Genomic DNA, 20,889 nt, shown 5'->3' on the forward strand with positions numbered 1-20,889 from the left:
CTAGCGGTAAGAAACGTGAACTACAAAGGTATGGATGACACCACACAATTTACGTTTCAAACTCGGGTTATAGTTTCAATGTCGGAGTTAAAACTAGGGCTGAAGTTTCCGAATGCCATACGTGATGGATGTTGTAAAAGATTGCTTGAACGATTGAAGTGAATGTGTCGTCTTTCGGTGATCACAAAAACGCACGAGTTTTAGTGTGAGGGACCCGGGACCCAGGTCTGTATTAGTGCGCTTTGTTAGGAATAAACAATTGGTAAATTTGGTCTGATTGATCCACTGGTCTTCTCTTTGACAGAACGAACTCGCAAAATTGTTAGGTGCGCCAGTGTGTGGATTGGGACATAGAAACTTGTGCTAAGTGTTGATCGCAATTTGGAGTCAGATCAATAGCTAAAAATCCGTATCCTAACAATTTCTTGGTGACCCCGACGTGATGTCAAGAGAAGGGTAATTGGCAACTCGTGGTCTATATCCAGGACACCGGACATCGTCTGGGACGCTGTCTCTCGGTCGGCGAACCGTTTGGATTAAGTGCACAACGTTGAGCTGGTACAACGTCTCCTCAACCCTGAGCGCTCATCACTGATAAGGTAAGCAGAATACCTGTTACTATAAGTCGAAATTCTGCAAATTGAAAGAGGAAATTTAAGAGGAGACTGTTGTTCAGATCAAATAAAGTGTGCAAGAAGTTAAGAAACATACGGTGAATAAGTTTGGAACCTACGTGTGTGACGTGTACGGTAAAGTCAGGGACTTACGCGTATTACGGATAGGTCTGGGACCTAGCTTCGTCGTGGTGGACAAGGGTACGTTGACGAGCGTATTCAAATAGCCAGGTTTTTTGAGATCCTGGGAGAAGTGAGGCCTCCCAAACACATCCGGTGGTAACAGTTCCTCCTGTGAGAGATCAGACCTCTAAAATATCCAAAATGAATCAAATTGGGGGGAGTGTGTGTGTGTGTGTGTGTGTGTGTGTGTGTGTGTGTGTGTGTGTGTGTGTGTGTGTGTGTGTGTGTGTGTGTGTGTGTGTGTGTGTGTGAGATGAGAGGAGTGCGTGTGCTGAGAGGAATGAATGGAGTGAGATAGTGTGTGTGATAAGAGGTGTGTGTGCGCTGAGAGGAATGAATGGAGTGAGATTGAAAGAATGTATGCAATGTGGTAGCGCAAATTGTGAGTGGCATTGACAGAAAGAAAGTGGCAAAGGAGCGTGTGAGACACCGAAAAGTCTTCGCGAAATTGGAAGCTGACAAATTGTTTCAGGGTTTTTCAACAATTTGGGACATGGAACGTCTCTCACGGCAATTGCAGCAAAAAGAGGGTCAGGTGCTGAAAAGAAAGCTCTCCTTAGAAGACCAGCAGAAAGGGGCCGGCTGGCGTGAGCGCAAGGTGCTTGAGAAGCACAGAGAGAGAGGAAGAGCGACGCTCTTTGCACAATATGGCAACAGCTGCAACAGCTTTGTTTGCCACTCAGAAGAAACTGCCCGTAGAAAGTGTTGTTAATGTGAGAAAAGCAGAGGAGGCAAGGTGTGGCTGAACAAATTTTTGGCTCTGATGAGTGGGCAGACCTGCACACTTGGTGACATTCGCCAGATGTTGGCAGGAGCATGCTCCCTAGTGCAATTACAGGCGATTGAGGAAGCAGCAGGCACAGCGAGACTGGGGAGGGAGGTGCCCTTGCCACCAGTAGCAGCGCCCCTGTTTGAAAACATTAAAATGACTTTCCCACAACCTACCGATCTGGCCCCCACTATGTTTCCCTATGATGTGAAAATGTCACCTGCCCAACATTATGTAACATGTGTGGAGAGTTGGATTGAAACCACAGGTCGCCATCCGACTCTCACGCACGAGGCAGAGGTGCTCTTCCGGACGGCGCTGGTGGATGGACTTCCGCCAGATGTGAAGAAGCAGCTAATGTCAGACCCTGACATTCTGGTTTGTACCGAGGAACAATTTAAACGTCATCTTTTGCATCACTGCAGAATGTTTACTGAGTCACAAGCTAAAGTTGATAACGAGACAGACGCATTATCCAAACTGTTGTTTAAATTACAGTTGGCAAAAATGCATGGTGAAGCTAAACAGTCTAAATCACAGAAAAAGGAAATGCAAATGTCACAGGCTCCTCAGGTGGTGGGACGCGGAAGGGGCCAGTTCCGGGGCGGATACAGAGGCCGGGGAGGGAATGCACCTGCTTACCCGGGAGGGCAACATACAAACCCCATTCGCCCAACGCATGCTTCATCTGCGGCAAAACCGATCACTGGGCAAGAGAATGCCCGCAGTATCGACCGCACGGAGACGCCCGCCCAGCCGGAGGCCCGCCACATCAACCCGAGGCGCCGATGCAACAAGCAGCGCCCCTACCGCCTGGTGGACGGCCCTGGCAACAGCCACAAGCACACGGAGGTCAGTACTATCAACATGATGATCTCTGGTGTGGACAATTTGAATAGGGATGCCCGGGGAGCCAGAGAAGCAGTGGCCCGGCGGAGCCAATGCTTCATGTGACAGTGGAGGGAAAACCTGTGCAGATGCTGGTGGACACAGGAGCAACGTATTCATCAATAAACACTGCCCTTCCTGTATCCTTACTGTCAAAGAAAACAACAACTTTAGTCGGCTTCTCGGGAAAACCACGAAGTCTGCCTTTTACCAAACCACTTGAAACTGTGATCACCCGGACAGGGTGTAGACTGTGGCACAAATACATCCATTCCACAGACACTCCGATCAATTTGATGGGGAGGACTTGTTGTCAGCCGTTGAAGCCAGAATTCTGTGTGGGCCAGAGGGAGTGATTATTCAATTTCCAGATGGCGTCAGCATCCAGTGTTCACAACAAATACAACAACATGGTCAGTGGCTGATGGCGCCCCTACCGACAGAAGCAGAAACTGCAACCATCTACTGGGCCAGGCTGGAGCCAGAGACCCCTGCTGGTGGTGGTGTGTTCTCGACCTACCTACTGTGGAAACCTTGGATCTGCTCACTGGCGCCATACCACCCACCTGTTGATCCTTTGCATTGCACTCTATATTAAAGCCGAAAAAGTGATGATGTATATCGGGATTTGTTTGAAGAAATTGAAGGGCACATGTGGGATTTAACTTCATCACGTATTTTGATTGGTAAAGAGGGAGTTGCAGCGGCAACTGAACTGACACATGAACAAATGCAGTGGTTCAAAATGACAGAGAAAGGGGTGCCACACATTTCGCTGGCTATTGCCCCAGGACACGAGGCCAGACAATTAGGCTCAATGGTCAAGCAGTTGTTGCAACAGACCGATTGGCGGAAAACTCACATTCCTAATTTGTACTGGTCTGAGTTTCAGAATGCACACCAAATTAAACAACCCATGGCAGACACAGGATTGCTGGAGATGATGTTGGTGAACCGCGGTCCAGTAATCTGGACGGGGAACACCCCGACTCCTGTTTGCCTCTGTCGCTCTCACATGCCGATCTGTGTGCCGCCCAGGATGCCACGTCCCCGGAACAAAAATCAGTCTGGGTGGCAGCAAAGGCTGTCAAACAATCAGATGGCTTGTGGGTAGGACCCAAAGGCCAGCCCGCTCTTCCGGAAGGAAGGCTAATGGCGGAGGTCCTGTCACAGGCACACACAACTTCCCATGTGGGTCCCCATCCCATGATGATCCATCTTCGAAGTTGGTGGCATCCCAGACTCTCGGACATGGTCTGGAAATTCGTTGCGGATTGTGAGTCCTGCCAGACATTCAATGCACGTCCTACGTTGAAGCCTAAGCCCGGCCTGTTTCAGCCGACCCCGTGGTCGGGAGCAGAGGTGATCATTGATTTCACCGACATGTATACAAGAGTGAATGGGAAACGCTTTTTGCTTGTGTTGGTTGACGCTTACTCAGGCTGGCCTGAGGCATATCCGTGCTCGAAAGAAGATTCTGCTGCTGTGATCAAGGCTTTGATCACCCATTGCATCCCCACACATGGTTTTCCGGCCCTGATCCGCTCTGACAATGGTACACACTTTAACAACAAAGCCTTGGCCAAGGTGGAATCAATTTTGGGTTTGAAGCATCGATTTGGCTGTGTCTACCATCCTCAGAGCCAGGGCAAAGTTGAACAAATGAACCGGACGTTGAAGGAAAAACTGGCCAAAATTATTGCTCAAATGAAAATGAATTGACTCCAAGCGATTCCGCTTGCCTTGTTGTCTGTGCGGCAATCTGTTAACAGGCACACTGGATTTGCACCGTTTGAATTGATGACAGGTCGTCTAATGCCGGGACCAGCAACGACGCTCGTCCCACCGGAGGATGTTACGGTACCAAATTTGTCTCATACAGCATACTGGTCCTATTTGTCTGCTTTGGTGTCCAGTGTTTCTGCACAGATTGGAGAGAAATCCGCTGCGGCGGAGGAAGGCGTGTCGGTGGAGAAACAGCTCACATGTACACGTGTACGTCCGAGTCATCTCCAGAAAGTGGACGGAGCCCAGGTGGAAGGGCCCCTTTTGTGTCTTGGCCAGGACGTCTCACGCGGCCCAGCTCGACTTCAAAGGACGCCGGTGGTATCACTACTCACACCTACGTCCGGCCCCAGAGTTTGTTCCGTCAGGATGAAGGTATTCCTGTTTGGCCGTGTCCCGGACCCGGCCAAGGGGGGGGGCAGAAAGAGAAGGAGCAGCAATACGGAAAAGTAAAGGGGAGGGCTCGAAAGGTTTTTCGGATTTTTCAGAATTAATTTTAGTAGTGCTATTTTTATTAAGTTGTCTTTTTGTGTGGACATTGATGACAATTGATGAGACCATCCAGCAGAAAACGTCCCAGATTCAAATTTCACCCACCTATAGACAATATTGATGCAGAGGAAAAGTAGTTTATGAAGCTGAGGTGAACACAACAGAAGAGCTCTCACGAGAGGAACAGGGAGGTTTGAGACAGAGATGTGACAGCGGAAATTGGCAAATGTAAGTCACGTTACAGGACAAATTGGAAAAGTACCAGAGAAGGGTGTGGAGGAAGCAAATTGAAAAGGTAAGGGAAGTATTGGATTTAGCACCACCAGACAGAGAAGGGACATGTATTCACCAAGGTAAAGAGGATGGACGGTTTGTAGTTGCTTCATGTCATGGACAAAAGAAGTTAACATATGGAAAAATGTGGTTGTTTATTTTATTTATGGTTTTTCAATGCTTAGGGAATGAGTTAAGTTTGTCCTCGGTTGAGAGGGCATTGGAGAGTCACGGCATACAATTATTCACTAAAAAAGAAAGCCCGTTTTTGACAACCATGTTGTTAGAGATGTTCCGACTCTAACTTATTGTGCAAGAACCACATGAGACAGTATGCCCTTTTGAACACTTGCACGTGGAGAACTTGTTCGTCATTGTAGATACAACAATGTCCGAACAAATTCTGCAAGTGGAGAATTTGTTCGTTGCTGTAGACACAGCAATGCCCGAACAAAGTCTGCCGTTGCATTCATGCAAGACAGTATTTATTGAGAGAAGAAGGGTGGGGGTGACAATTTACATGTGTGGTGGCCAAGGTGGGGGTGAAACACCTGGCCTCTGATCACATCATAGCGGGGGATGTTTTACGATGTTGAGTAGACAGAACAACTTTGATTGCGTCTTCTACAATTGGTCAATCAGTGCAAAAGATCTTAGCACTTTGTTCTACTCCTTTGTTAAGACAGGACAAGCTTAGGTTAATTATTACTGATTACATTCCAACATAATATGATCAACCTAATCTATTCAACCCTAACATATGTGACTCAACAAAATATGACATGTTTAAAGTTAAAGGGAACCGGCATAAGTATTGGGACAATAGATTCCACATGGTGCAAATTCAATTTGTCACTGACTGTAACCTCTCCTCTCTCTCGTGCAGACATCTGGTTGTGGTGTGGTGATGACAAATTATATGATCGCTTGCCAAAGAATACATCAGGTATCTGTGCCCTTGTGTCTTTGATAATTCCTGTGGTGGTTGTCCCCATTGAAATACAGAATCTCAATTGGGACCTGGAGTCCCCATTGGCGGAGCTCCTGAAGCGAGCCAAAAGAGACGTTTTGCCCCCGTGGTTGAGCGACGACGATCCAACATATATTGACGCTATAGGAGTGCCCCGAGGTGTACCAGATGAGTATAAACTCGTTAATCAAGTGGCCTCGGGATTCAAAAGTATCTTCCTATGGATCACCCCCAATAAAAATGTAGACCGTATTAATTACCTTCATTACAATGTCCAACGACTGGGTAATTATACAGCTGAATCGGAAGGACCGATAGCGCGTTGTTTTGCAAAACAGGCCCAGAGAGGGAGTTCCGGACGATAACACCTCAAGGTCGGTGAGGAACGAGAACAAAGAACAACACCACGTCCAGGTGGTCGGGCTTCGAGAGGAAAAAACCCAACTCCTGACCACAGTGATGACACCTCGACGGGGAGGAGATGACCATCGACCAATAATCACACAATATTTTGCATGCTTTAATATTCATATTGTGGTTCTTTAAAACTGGGCAACCCGGAAGAATGTGTCGTCTTTTGGTGGTCACAAAACCGCACGAGTTTTAGTGTGAGTGACCCGGGACCCAGGCCTGTATTAGTGTCCTTTGTTAGGAATCAACAATTGGTAAATTTGGCCTGATTGATCTACTGGTCTTCTCTTTGACAGAACGAACTCGCAAAATTGTTAGGTGCGCCAGTGTGTGGATTGGGACATAGAAACTTGTGTTAAGTGTTGATCGCAATTTGGAGTCAGATCAATAGCTAAAAATCCGTATCCTAACAAGTTTCAATGTCGGAGTTAAAACTAGGGCTGAAGTTTCCGAATGCCATACGTGATGGGTGTTGTAAAAAAATTGCTTGAATGATTGAATTGAAAAAAAATAAAATAAAATAAAAGCTTACAGCGCCTGGTATTCCCAGGCGGTCTCCCATCCAAGTACTAACCAGGCCCGACCCTGCTAAGTTTCCAAGATCGAATGAGATCGGACGTTCTCAGGGTAGTATGGCCGTAAGCCATCAGAATCTCCAGAGTTTTGCATTTTATAGACACAATCGTCCCTGAAAACCCGTGCCAAGCAACTTGATGGCTGTTGTAAAAGTTTCCTTTCACAATTGATGTGGGGAAAAAAAAGGCTTTCAGCACCTGGTATTCCCTGAACATCTCCCATCCATGTTTTGCAGGCTGGCGCCCCCTTGGCTCCCCAGTGAGTTCCTAGCCCCCCCCCCTAAACACTCCACCAGTAACATTTTTGTCTCACACTTAATATTAATGGGATGGATGTGCTTGGTGCAGGGACACAAGCTTCTCAACATCAGGCTGGAACTCACTAAGAAGAAGTCGTAGATCCCCGCGGTCAGTAATTTTCAGTCGGTTTCTTTGCTTGGAAAGAAGCAAGGCGACTGCACTGAAGCCCCGTTCTACTAAATATGATGTTGGGAAGGCAATAAAGTACATCTTGACCTTGTTCCACAGCACTTGATAGCAGTCAGAGATTTTTTTTTGGAACCAAAAATCTTGATATGACTTTTTGAACTTTGGCCTTAGCTCAATGTCATTTTGAATTGAAATCAGTTCTTCCTCTGCCACTCCAGTTTCTTCACCGTCGACATTTAGGAATGGATTGATCACCCAGTCTGGTATTTCAAGCAATAAAATGTCCTCAAATCTACCACTCGAACTTCTGACTTCGACTTCAGACTGCCGCCCCCCTACCGCCCCCTTCTTCCTCACCGCCCCCCCAGATCTTTCCACCGGTACCGCCCACTTTGGGAACCACTTCTGTACATAGTCTCGCCTCAAATTTTTGTCTTAACTGTTGTTATTGGTAACATTCTGGTCGCCTAAGGCAGAGGGACCGTGTGAGACTTTTCCTGCATTATGACATCTTGCCGCAGGTTTTTCACTCACACATTAAAATTGATCTACGTAGATTGCGTAAATGATGTTTAGCCGAGCATGTTTTACAGAACACTAATGATTTTGAAATGATGATCGAAAATGCTTTGCAAGTGATGGACACAATGATGTGCTGTTTCTGTGTTTAGATTTTGTTGTTGTTTTTCTTTCTTCATTATATTTTCTTACTTATGTTTTATTGATCGGGGTGGGCATAATCATATGATAAACAGGAGGGATATGTTAGGGTTTATAAACTATCTTGATCGTATAATTATGTTGAGATGTAGACTAGAATGATGAACTTTGTTTGAACCTTTTACCTTTCCTTGACTCTGAAAAGTTTAACCATTCAGTTGTTGAAACTTTCCAAATGGTGTGGAAACATCCTTGTTTACTTAGTCATCTAAAATGCTCCACTAGGTTTTATTTCCAAGACCTCGTAAAACAATAAACTGGGACCCTCTGCACTGGTTAACCATTTGCTGAGGTGACCACCAACTGGGACCCTCTGCACTGATTAACCATTTGCTGAGGTGACCACCAAACATGTCAAATGTCACCCCCACCCTACTTGTTCTCAATAAATATGCTCTTGTAAGAGACTAACGGCTGAGTCTGTTAGGACATTGCTGTACCTACAGTAACAGACAAGCTCTCCACCTGCAAGTGCTTAAAGGGCATACTGTCTCCAGTGTGGTTCTTGCAAAATAAGTTAGAGTCAGAACATCTCTAACAGGTGTTGTAAAAGATTGCTTGAACAATTGAAGTGAAAAAAAATAAAATAAAATAAAAGCTCACAGCACCTGGTATTCCCAGGCGGTCTCCCATGCAAGTACTAAGTAGGCCCGACCCTGCTAAGCTTCCGAGATTGGACGAGATTGGGCGTTCTCAGGGTAGTATGGCCGTAAGCCGTCAGAGTCTCCAGAGTTTTACATTTTATAGACACAATCGCCCCTGAAAACCCGTGCCAAGCAACGACGGTACTTGATGCCTGTTGTAAAAGTTTCCTTTCACAATTGACGTGGGAAAAAAAAGGCTTTCAGCACTGGTATTCCCTGAACGTCTCCCATCCATGTAACAACCAGGTCAGAAAAAGGCTTTCTTCCAAGACTTTTGGTGTTTCACGGAAACATGGCTATCATGAAACGTCATTGACAGCTTTTTGTGTGGTAGGACGGATCTGCCGTTGCGACCTGCATTTTGCCGTATCAAAGTAAATGTCTTGAAAAGGGGAAAAACACTACATTGGAAGTGTTTTTCCCCTTTTCAAGACATTTGACTGCTGCTTTGAGTTCACAGGGAGCCAGGCTCTTTATTCACTGTACATAGTCTCCCCTCTAGCAATAAGAAACGTGAACTGCAATGCTATGGATGACACTACACAATTTACGTTTCCAACTCGGGTTATAATTTCAATGTAGGAGTTAAAACTAGGGCTGAAGTTTCCGAATGCCATACGTGATGGGTGTTGTAAAAAAACTGCTTGAACGATTGAATTGAAAATAAATAAATAAATACATAAATGCATAAATGCATAAACAAATAAAAGCTTACAGCACCTGGTATTCCCAGGCGGTCTCCCATCCAAGTACTAAGCAGGCCTGACCCTGCTAAGCTTCCGAGATCGGACGAGATCGGGCATTCTCAGGGTAGTATGGCCGTAAGCCATAGGAATCCCCAGAGTTTTGCATTTTATAGACACAATCGCCCATGAAAACCGGTGCCAAGCAACTTGATGGCTGTTGTAAAAGTTTCCTTTCACAATTGACGTGGGAAAAAAAAGGCTTTCAGCACCTGGTATTCCCTGAACGTCTCCCATCCATGTCACAACCAGGTCCCAAAAAGGCTTTCTTCCAAGACTTTTGGTGTTTCACGGAAACATGGCTATCATGAAACGTTATTGACAGCTTTTTGTGTGGTAGCACGAATTTGCCGTTGCGACCTGCATTTTGCTGTATCAAAGTAAATGTCATGAAAAGGGTAAAAACACTACATGGAAGGGCAATGTGTATGTAATGTTGGGTTATTTTACAAATAAAGACTGCTGCTTTGAGTTCACAGGGAGCCAGGCTCTTTATTTACTGTACATAGTCTCGCCTCTAGTGGTAGTACATGCAAGTACTAACCGGGCTCGACCTTGCTAAGCTTCCGAAATCGGACGAGATCAGGCTTTCTCAGGGTAGTATGGCCGCAAGCCATCAGAGGCTCCTGAGTTTTACATTTTATAGACACAATCGGCCCTGAAAACCCGTGCCAAGCAACGATGGTACTTGATGCCTGTTGTAAAAGTTTCCTTTCACAATTGACGTGGGAAAAAAAAGGCTTTCAGCACTGGTATTCCCTGAACGTCTCCCATCCATGTAACAACCAGGTAAGAAAAAGGCTTTCTTCCAAGACTTTTGGTGTTTCACGGAAACATGGCTATCATGAAACGTTATTGACAGCTTTTTGTGTGGTAGCACGGATTTGCCGTTGCGACCTGCATTTTGCCGTATCAAAGTAAATGTCATGAAAAGGGTAAAAACACTACATGGAAGCGCAATGTGTATGTAATGTTGGGTTATTTTACAAATAAAGACTGCTGCTTTGAGTTCAAAGGGAGCCAGGCTCTTTATTTACTGTACATAGTCTCCCCTCTAGCGGTAAGAAACGTGAACTACAACGGTATGGATGACACCACACAATTTACATTTCAAACTCGGGTTACAGTTTCAATGTCGGAGTTAAAACTAGGGCTGAAGTTTCCGAATGCCATACGTGATGGGTGTTGTAAAAGATTGCTTGAACGATTGAATTGAAAAAAATAAAATAAAAGCTTACAGCACCTGGTATTCCCGGGCGGTCTTCCATCCAAGTACTAACCAGGCCCGACCTTGCTAAGCTTCCGAGATCGGACAATCGGGCGTTCTCAGGGTAGTATGGCCGTAAGCCGTCGAAGTCACCAAAGTTTTGCATTTTATATAAACAATCGCCCCTGAAAACCTGTGCCTAGCAACTTGATGGCTGTTGTAAAAGTTTTCTTTCACAATTGATGTGGGAAAAAAAAGGCTTTCAGCACCTGGTATTCCTTGAACATCTCCCATCCATGTTTTGCAGGCTGGCGGCCCCTTGGCTCCCCAGTGAGTTCCTAGCCCCCCGTCCCCCCACAGACACATATGGAAACAAACACCTCTTTCTTGATATTTGGTATGCTGCAATTTGAAAAGAGGTTAAACACTGATGTGTATTTCACAAATAAAACCCAATTTAGCAAACCAATTCATTTTTTAACTGTTTTAACTGTTTCAGCAACATAGAATGGTAAAGACCTAAACACTCCACCAGTAACATTTTTGTCTCACACTTAATATTAATGGGATGGATGTGCTTGGTGCAGGGACACAAGCTTCTCAACATCAGGCTGGAACTCACTAAGAAGAAGTCGTAGATCCCCGCGGTCAGTAATTTTCAGTCGGTTTCTTTGCTTGGAAAGAAGCAAGGCGACTGCACTGAAGCCCCGTTCTACTAAATATGATGTTGGGAAGGCAATAAAGTACATCTTGACCTTGTTCCACAGCACTTGATAGCAGTCAGAGATTTTTTTTTGGAACCAAAAATCTTGATATGACTTTTTGAACTTTGGCCTTAGCTCAATGTCATTTTGAATTGAAATCAGTTCTTCCTCTGCCACTCCAGTTTCTTCACCGACGACATTTAGGAATGGATTGATCACCCAGTCTGGTATTTCAAGCAATAAAATGTCCTCAAATCTACCACTCGAACTTCTGACTTCGACTTCAGACTGCCGCCCCCCTACCGCCCCCTTCTTCCTCACCGCCCCCCCAGATCTTCCCACCGGTACCGCCCACTTTGGGAACCACTGCTGTACATAGTCTCCCCTCTAGCGGTAAGAAACGTGAACTGCAACGCTATGGATGACACCACACAATTTACGTTTAAAACTCGGGTTATAGTTTCAATGTCGGAGTTAAAACTAGGGCTGAAGTTTCCCAATGCCATACGTGATGGGTGTTGTAAAAGATTGCTTGAACGATTGAATTGAAAAAAATACAATAAAATAAAAGCTTACAGCACCTGGTATTCCCAGGCGGTCTCCCATCCAAGTACTAACCTGGCCAGACCTTGCTAAGCTTCCGAGATTGCGTGTTCTCAGGGTAGTATGGCCGTAAGCCATCAGAGTTCCCAGAGTTTTGCATTTTATAGACACAATTGCCCCTGAAAACCCGTGCCAAGCAACTTGATGGCTGTTGTAAAAGTTTCCTTTCACAATTGACGTGGGGAAAAAAAAGGCTTTTAGCACCTGGTATTCCCTGAACGTCTCCTATCCATGTCACAACCAGATCCGAAAAAGGCTTTCTTCCAAGACTTTTGGTGTTTCACGGAAACATGGCTATCGTGAAACGTTATTGACAGCTTTTTGTGTGGTAGCACGAATTTGCCGTTGCGACCTGCATTTCGCTGTATCAAAGTAAATGTCATGAAAAGGATAAAAACACTACATGGAAGCGCAATATGTATGTAATGTTGGGTTATTTTACAAATAAAGACTGCTGCTTTGAGTTCACAGGGAGCCAGGCTCTTTATTTACTGTACATAGTCTCCCCTCTAGCGGTAAGAAACGTGAACTACAACGGTATGTATGACACTACACAATTTACGTTTCAAACTCGGGTTATAGTTTCAATGTCGGAGTTAAAACTAGGGCTGAAGTTTCCGAATGCCATACGTGATGGGTGTTGTAAAAAAATTGCTTGAACGATTGAATTGAAAATAAATAAATCTTCACCTTCACCTTCATCTTCTTCCGCTTATCCGGGGTCGGGTCGCGGGGGCAGCAGCTTTAGGAGGGACTCCTAGACCTCCCTCTCCCCAGCCACTTCCTCCAGCTCATCCCGGGGGATTCCAAGGCGTTCCCAGGCCAGCCGAGGGACGTAGTCTCTCCAGCGCGTCCTGGGTCGTCCCCGGGGTCTCCTACCGGTGGGACATGCCCGGAACACCTCCCCAGGGAGGCGTTCAGGAGGCATCCTAATGAGATGCCCGAGCCACCTCAACTGGCTCCTCTCAACGTGGAGGAGCAGCGGCTCTACTCCGAGTCTCTCCCGGATGACTGAGCTTCTCACCCTATCTCTAAGGGAGAGCCCGGACACCCTGCGGAGGAAACTCATTTCAGCCGCTTGTATCCTGGATCTTGTTCTTTCGGTCACGACCCATAGCTCGTGACCATAGGTGAGGGTAGGAGCGTAGCTCGGTAAATCGAGAGCTTTGCCATTTGGCTCAGCTCTCTCTTCACCACGACGGACCGGTACAGAGTCCGCATTACTGCCGACGCTGCACCGATCCGCCTGTCGATCTCGCGCTCCATCCTGCCCTCACTCGTGAACAAGACCCCAAGATACTTGAACTCCTCCACTTGGGGCAGGCTCTCATCCCCGATCCGGAGAGGGCATTCCACCCTTTTCCGACCGAGGACCATGGACTTGGATTTGGAGGTGCTGACCCTCATCCCGACCGACCATGGACTCGGATTTGGAGGTGCTGACCCTCATCCCGACCGCTTCACACTCGGCTGCGAACCGCTCCAGTGAGAGCTGGAGATCACGGACTGAAGAAGCCAACAGCACCACGTCATCTGCAAAAAGCAGTGACGCAATGCTGAGGTCCCCAAACCGGACGCCCTCAACGCCTCGGCTGCGCCTAGAAATTCTGTCCATAAAAATTATGAACAGAATCGGTGACAAAGCGCAGCCTTGGCGGAGTCCAACCCTCACTGGGAACGAATCCGACTTACTGTCGGAAATGTGGACCAAACTCTGGCATCGGTGATACAGGGACCGAACCGCCCTTATCAGTTGGCTCGGCACCCCGTACTCCCGAAGCACCCTCCAGAGAACCTCCCGAGGGACACGGTCGAACGCCTTCTCCAAGTCCACAAAACACATGTGGACTGGTTGGGCGAACTCCCATGCACCCTCGAGGATCCTGCCGAGGGTGTAGAGCTGGTCCACTGTTCCACGGCCAGGACGAAAGCCACACTGCTCCTCCTGAATCCGAGATTCGACCTCCCGACGGATCCTCCTCTCCAGCACCCCTGAATAGACCTTACCAGGGAGGCTGAGGAGTGTGATTCCCCTGTAATTGGAACACACCCTCCGGTCCCCCTTCTTAAAGAGGGGAACCACCACCCCAGTCTGCCAATCCAGAGGCACCGTCCCCGATGTCCACGCAATGCTGTAGAGGCGTGTCAGCCATGACAGCCCCACAACATCCAGAGCCTTTAAGAACTCCGGGCGGATCTCATCCACCCCCGGGGCCTTGCCACCAAGGAGTTTTTTAACTACCTCAGTGACTTCGACCTCCGAGATTGGAGAGTCCGCCTCAGAGTCCTCAGGCCCTGCTTCCACAATGGAAGGCGTGTCGGTCGAATTGAGGAGGTCTTCGTCACCGACTCACGACATCCCGAGTCGAGGTCAGCAGCAGACCATCTCCACTGTAAACAGTGTTGACCGTGCACTGCTTCCCCCTCCTGAGACGCCGGATGGTGGACCAGAATTTCCTCGAAGCCGTCCGGAAGTCATTCTCCATGGTCTCGCCAAACTCCTCACACGCCCGAGTTTTTGCCTCAGCAACCGCCGAAGCCGCGTTCCGCTTGGCCATCCGGTACCTGTCAGCTGTCTCCAGAGTCCCGCAGGCCAAAAGGCCCTATAGGACTCCTTCTTCAGCTTGACGGCATCCCTTACCGCCGGTGTCCACCAGCGGGTTCGGGGATTGCCGCCACAACAGGCACCAACAACCTTAACGGCCACAGCTCCGGTCGGCTGCCTCAACAATGGAGGCGCGGAACAAGGTCCACTCGGACTCAATGTCCCCCGCCTCCCCGTGGGAAAAGCTCTGCCGGAGGTGGGAGTTGAAGTTCTTCCTGACAGGGGATTCTGCCAGACGTTCCCAGCAGACCCTCACAGAGCGTTTGGGTCTGCCAGGTCGGACCGGCATCTTCCCTCGCCATCGGAGCCAACCCACCACCAGGTGGTGATCAGTTGACAGCTCCGCCCCTCTCTTCACCCGAGTGTCCAAAACATGCGGCCGCAAATCCGATGACACGACTACAAGGTCGATCAACGAACTGCGGCCTAGGGTGTCCTGGTGCCAAGTGCACACATGGACACCCTTATGCCTGAACATGGTGTTCATTATAGAAAATCCGTGTCGAGCACAAAAGTCCAATAATAGAACACCGCTCTGGTTCAGATCGGGGGGGCCGTTCCTCCCAATCATGCCCTTCCAGGTCTCACTGTCATTGCCCACGTGAGCATTGAAGTCACCCAGTAGAACGATGGAGTCCCCAGAAGGAGCGCTCTCCAGCACTTCCTCCAGGGACTCTAAGAAGGGTGGGTACTTTGAGCTGCCGTTCGGTGCATAGACACAAACAACAGGACCCGTCCCCCCACCCGAAGGCGGAGGGAGGCTACCCTCTCGCTCACCGGGGTGAACCCCAATGTGCAGGCGCCCAGCCGGGGGGCAATAAGTATGCCGACAGCTGCTCGACGCATCTCACCGTGGGCAACTCCAGAGTAGAAGAGAGTCCAGCCCCTCTCGAGAGGGCTTGTACCAGAGCCCAAACTATGTGTGGAGGCAAGTCCGACTATGTCTAGTCGGAACCTTTCTGCCTCACACACCAGCTTGGGCTCCTTTCCAGCCAGAGAGGTGACATTCCATGCCCCTAGAGCCAGCCTCTGCAGCCGGGGATCGGACCGCCAAGGTCCCCGCCTTTGGCCGCCGCCCAGCTCACTATGCACCCGACCCCTTTGGCCCGTCCTATAGGTGGTGAGCCCATTGGAAGGGGAACCCATGTTTTCTTTTCGGGCTATGCCCGACCGGACCCCATGAGCGAAGGCCCGGCCACCAGGCGCTCGCCTTCGAGCCCCACCTCCAGGCCTGGCTCCAGAGAGGTGCCCCGGTGACCCGCGTCCGGGCGAGGGAAAACGACATCCATATATTTTTTTCATCATATGGGGTCTTCTGAGCCGTGCTTTGTCTGGCCACTCACCTAGGACCCTTCTGCCATGGTTACCCTACCAGGGGCATGAAGCCCCAGACAACATGGCTCCTAGGATCATAGGGGCACGCAAATCCCTCCACCACGATAAGGTGACGACTCAAGGAGGGTGAAAATAAATAAATAAATAAAAGCTTACAGCACCTGGTATTCCCAGGCGGACTCCCATCTAAGTACTAACCAGGCCCGACCCTGCTAAGCTTCCGAGATCTGACGAGATCGGGCATTCTCAGGGTAGTATGGCCGTAAGCTGTCAGAATATCCAGAGTTTTGCATTTTATAGACACAATCGCCCCTGAAAACTCGTGCCAAGCAACTTGATGGCTGTTGTAAAAGTTTCCTTTCACAATTGACGTGGAAAAAAAAGGCTTTCAGCACCTGGTATTCCCTGAACGTCTCCCATCCATGTCACAACCAGGTCCGAAAAAGGCTTTCTTCCATGACTTTTGGTGTTTCATGGAAACATGGCTATCATGAAAAGTTATTGACAGCTTTTTGTGTGGTAGCACGAATTTGCCGTTGCGACCTGCATTTTGCCGTATCAAAGTAAATGTCTTGAAAAAGGGAAAAACACTATATTGGAAGTTTGACTGCTGCTTTAAGTTCACCGGAAGCCAGGCTGTTTATTTACTGTACATAGTCTACCCTCTAGCGGTAAGAAACGTGAACTGCAACGCTATGGATGACACCACACAATTTACGTTTCAAACTCGGGTTATAGTTTCAATGTCGGAGTTAAAACTAGGGCTGAAGTTTCCAAATGCCATACGTGATGGGTGTTGCAAAAGATTGCTTGAACGATTGAATTGAAAAAATAAATACATAAATAAATAAATATTAGCTTACAGCACCTGGTATTCCCAGGCGGTCTGTCATCCGAGTACTAACCAGGCCCGACCGTGCTAAGCTTCCGAAATCGGACGAGAACAACTTTGATTGCGTCTTCTACAATTGGTCAATCAGTGCAAAAGATCTTAGCACTTTGTTCTACTCCTTTGTTAAGACAGGACAAGCTTAGGTTAATTATTACTGATTACATTCCAACATAATATGATCAACCTAATCTATTCAACCCTAACATATGTGACTCAACAAAATATGACATGTTTAAAGTTAAAGGGAACCGGCATAAGTATTGGGACAATAGATTCCACATGGTGCAAATTCAATTTGTCACTGACTGTAACCTCTCCTCTCTCTCGTGCAGACATCTGGTTGTGGTGTGGTGATGACAAATTATATGATCGCTTGCCAAAGAATGCATCAGGTATCTGTGCCCTTGTGTCTTTGATAATTCCTGTGGTGGTTGTCCCCATTGAAATACAGAATCTCAATTGGGACCTGGAGTCCCCATTGGCGGAGCTCCTGAAGCGAGCCAAAAGAGACGTTTTGCCCCCGTGGTTGAGCGACGACGATCAAACATATATTGACGCTATAGGAGTGCCCCGAGGTGTACCAGATGAGTATAAACTCGTTAATCAAGTGGCCTCGGGATTCAAAAGTATCTTCCTATGGATCACCCCCAATAAAAATGTAGACCGTATTAATTACCTTCATTACAATGTCCAACGACTGGGTAATTATACAGCTGAATCGGAAGGACCGATAGCGCGCTGTTTTGCAAAACAGGCCCAGAGAGGGAGTTCCGGACGATAACACCTCAAGGTCGGTGAGGAACGAGAACAAAGAACAACACCACGTCCAGGTGGTCGGGCTTCGAGAGGAAAAAACCCAACTCCTGACCACAGTGATGACACCTCGACGGGGAGGAGATGACCATCGACCAATCATCACACAATATTTTGCATGCTTTAATATTCATATTGTGGTTCTTTAAAACTGGGCAACCCGGAAGAATGTGTCGTCTTTTGGTGGTCACAAAACCGCACGAGTTTTAGTGTGAGTGACCCGGGACCCAGGCCTGTATTAGTGTGCTTTGTTAGGAATCAACAATTGGTAAATTTGGCCTGATTGATCTACTGGTCTTCTCTTTGACAGAACGAACTCGCAAAATTGTTAGGTGCGCCAGTGTGTGGATTGGGACATAGAAACTTGTGTTAAGTGTTGATCGCAATTTGGAGTCAGATCAATAGCTAAAAATCCGTATCCTAACAAGTTTCAATGTCGGAGTTAAAACTAGGGCTGAAGTTTCCGAATGCCATACGTGATGGGTGTTGTAAAAAAATTGCTTGAATGATTGAATTAAAAAAAAATAAAATAAAATAAAAGGTTACAGCGCCTGGTATTCCCAGGCGGTCTCCCATTCAAGTACTAACCAGGCCCGACCCTGCTAAGTTTCCGAGATCGAATGAGATCGGACGTTCTCAGGGTAGTATGGCCGTAAGCCATCAGAATCTCCAGAGTTTTGCATTTTATAGACACAATCGTCCCTGAAAACCCGTGCCAAGCAACTTGATGGCTGTTGTAAAAGTTTCCTTTCACAATTGATGTGGGAAAAAAAAGGCTTTCAGCACCTGGTATTCCCTGAACATCTCCCATCCATGCTTTGCAGGCTGGCGCCCCCTTGGCTCCCCAGTGAGTTCCTAGCCCCGCCCGCCCCCTAAACACTCCACCAGTAACATTTTTGTCTCACACTTAATATTAATGGGATGGATGTGCTTGGTGCAGGGACACAAGCTTCTCAACATCAGGCTGGAACTCACTAAGAAGAAGTCGTAGATCCCCGCGGTCAGTAATTTTCAGTCGGTTTCTTTGCTTGGAAAGAAGCAAGGCGACTGCACTGAAGCCCCGTTCTACTAAATATGATGTTGGGAAGGCAATAAAGTACATCTTGACCTTGTTCCACAGCACTTGATAGCAGTCAGAGATTTTTTTTTGGAACCAAAAATCTTGATATGACTTTTTGAACTTTGGCCTTAGCTCAATGTCATTTTGAATTGAAATCAGTTCTTCCTCTGCCACTCCAGTTTCTTCACCGACGACATTTAGGAATGGATTGATCACCCAGTCTGGTATTTCAAGCAATAAAATGTCCTCAAATCTACCACTCGAACTTCTGACTTCGACTTCAGACTGCCGCCCCCCTACCGCCCCCTTCTTCCTCACCGCCCCCCCAGATCTTCCCACCGGTACCGCCCACTTTGGGAACCACTGCTGTACATAGTCTCCCCTCTAGCGGTAAGAAACGTGAACTGCAACGCTATGGATGACACCACACAATTTACGTTTAAAACTCGGGTTATAGTTTCAATGTCGGAGTTAAAACTAGGGCTGAAGTTTCCCAATGCCATACGTGATGGGTGTTGTAAAAGATTGCTTGAACGATTGAATTGAAAAAAATACAATAAAATAAAAGCTTACAGCACCTGGTATTCCCAGGCAGTCTCCCATCCAAGTACTAACCTGGCCTGACCTTGCTAAGCTTCCGAGATTGCGTGTTCTCAGGGTAGTATGGCCGTAAGCCATCAGAGTTCCCAGAGTTTTGCATTTTATAGACACAATTGCCCCTGAAAACCCGTGCCAAGCAACTTGATGGCTGTTGTAAAAGTTTCCTTTCACAATTGACGTGGGAAAAAAAAAGGCTTTTAGCACCTGGTATTCCCTGAACGTCTCCTATCCATGTCACAACCAGATCCGAAAAAGGCTTTCTTCCAAGACTTTTGGTGTTTCACGGAAACATGGCTATCGTGAAACGTTATTGACAGCTTTTTGTGTGGTAGCACGAATTTGCCGTTGCGACCTGCATTTCGCTGTATCAAAGTAAATGTCATGAAAAGGATAAAAACACTACATGGAAGCGCAATATGTATGTAATGTTGGGTTATTTTACAAATAAAGACTGCTGCTTTGAGTTCACAGGGAGCCAGGCTCTTTATTTACTGTACATAGTCTCCCCTCTAGCGGTAAGAAACGTGAACTACAACGGTATGTATGACACTACACAATTTACGTTTCAAACTCGGGTTATAGTTTCAATGTCGGAGTTAAAACTAGGGCTGAAGTTTCCGAATGCCATACGTGATGGGTGTTGTAAAAAAATTGCTTGAACGATTGAATTGAAAATAAATAAATCTTCACCTTCATCTTCTTCCGCTTATCCGGGGTCGGGTCGCGGGGGCAGCAGCTTTAGGAGGGACTCCTAGACCTCCCTCTCCCCAGCCACTTCCTCCAGCTCATCCCGGGGGATTCCAAGGCGTTCCCAGGCCAGCCGAGGGACGTAGTCTCTCCAGCGCGTCCTGGGTCGTCCCCGGGGTCTCCTACCGGTGGGACATGCCCGGAACACCTCCCCAGGGAGGCGTTCAGGAGGCATCCTAATGAGATGCCCGAGCCACCTCAACTGGCTCCTCTCAACGTGGAGGAGCAGCGGCTCTACTCCGAGTCTCTCCCGGATGACTGAGCTTCTCACCCTATCTCTAAGGGAGAGCCCGGACACCCTGCGGAGGAAACTCATTTCAGCCGCTTGTATCCTGGATCTTGTTCTTTCGGTCACGACCCATAGCTCGTGACCATAGGTGAGGGTAGGAGCGTAGCTCGACCGGTAAATCGAGAGCTTTGCCATTTGGCTCAGCTCTCTCTTCACCACGACGGACCGGTACAGAGTCCGCATTACTGCCGACGCTGCACCGATCCGCCTGTCGATCTCGCGCTCCATCCTGCCCTCACTCGTGAACAAGACCCCAAGATACTTGAACTCCTCCACTTGGGGCAGGCTCTCATCCCCGATCCGGAGAGGGCATTCCACCCTTTTCCGACCGAGGACCATGGACTTGGATTTGGAGGTGCTGACCCTCATCCCGACCGACCATGGACTCGGATTTGGAGGTGCTGACCCTCATCCCGACCGCTTCACACTCGGCTGCGAACCGCTCCAGTGAGAGCTGGAGATCACGGACTGAAGAAGCCAACAGCACCACGTCATCTGCAAAAAGCAGTGACGCAATGCTGAGGTCCCCAAACCGGAC

General features: G+C 47.8%; 2 non-coding genes and 6 pseudogenes across 2 annotated transcripts; all 8 read right to left on the reverse strand.

The window, feature by feature from the left end:
* Positions 1-6,910: 6,910 nt before the first annotated feature.
* Positions 6,911-7,029, reverse strand: LOC147039905 (5S ribosomal RNA; annotated as a pseudogene).
* Positions 7,030-8,705: 1,676 nt separating this feature from the next.
* Positions 8,706-8,824, reverse strand: LOC147039906 (5S ribosomal RNA; annotated as a pseudogene).
* A 637-nt stretch (positions 8,825-9,461) lies between these two features.
* LOC147039907 (5S ribosomal RNA) lies at positions 9,462-9,580 on the reverse strand. The gene has a single exon (XR_015063246.1). It is a non-coding gene; the product is annotated as a 5S ribosomal RNA (ribosomal RNA).
* A 1,147-nt stretch (positions 9,581-10,727) lies between these two features.
* LOC147039908 (5S ribosomal RNA) lies at positions 10,728-10,844 on the reverse strand (annotated as a pseudogene).
* A 1,132-nt stretch (positions 10,845-11,976) lies between these two features.
* LOC147039909 (5S ribosomal RNA) lies at positions 11,977-12,085 on the reverse strand (annotated as a pseudogene).
* Positions 12,086-16,099: 4,014 nt separating this feature from the next.
* On the reverse strand, positions 16,100-16,218 carry LOC147039910 (5S ribosomal RNA). The gene has a single exon (XR_015063252.1). It is a non-coding gene; the product is annotated as a 5S ribosomal RNA (ribosomal RNA).
* Positions 16,219-18,194: 1,976 nt separating this feature from the next.
* LOC147039911 (5S ribosomal RNA) lies at positions 18,195-18,313 on the reverse strand (annotated as a pseudogene).
* A 968-nt stretch (positions 18,314-19,281) lies between these two features.
* On the reverse strand, positions 19,282-19,390 carry LOC147039912 (5S ribosomal RNA; annotated as a pseudogene).
* Positions 19,391-20,889: the final 1,499 nt, after the last annotated feature.

The sequence above is a fragment of the Syngnathus leptorhynchus genome, chromosome 21, assembly GCF_054491065.1.
Source record: "Syngnathus leptorhynchus isolate UIUO chromosome 21, UIUO_Slep, whole genome shotgun sequence".
In the NCBI taxonomy this organism is placed as follows: Eukaryota; Metazoa; Chordata; class Actinopteri; order Syngnathiformes; family Syngnathidae; genus Syngnathus; species Syngnathus leptorhynchus.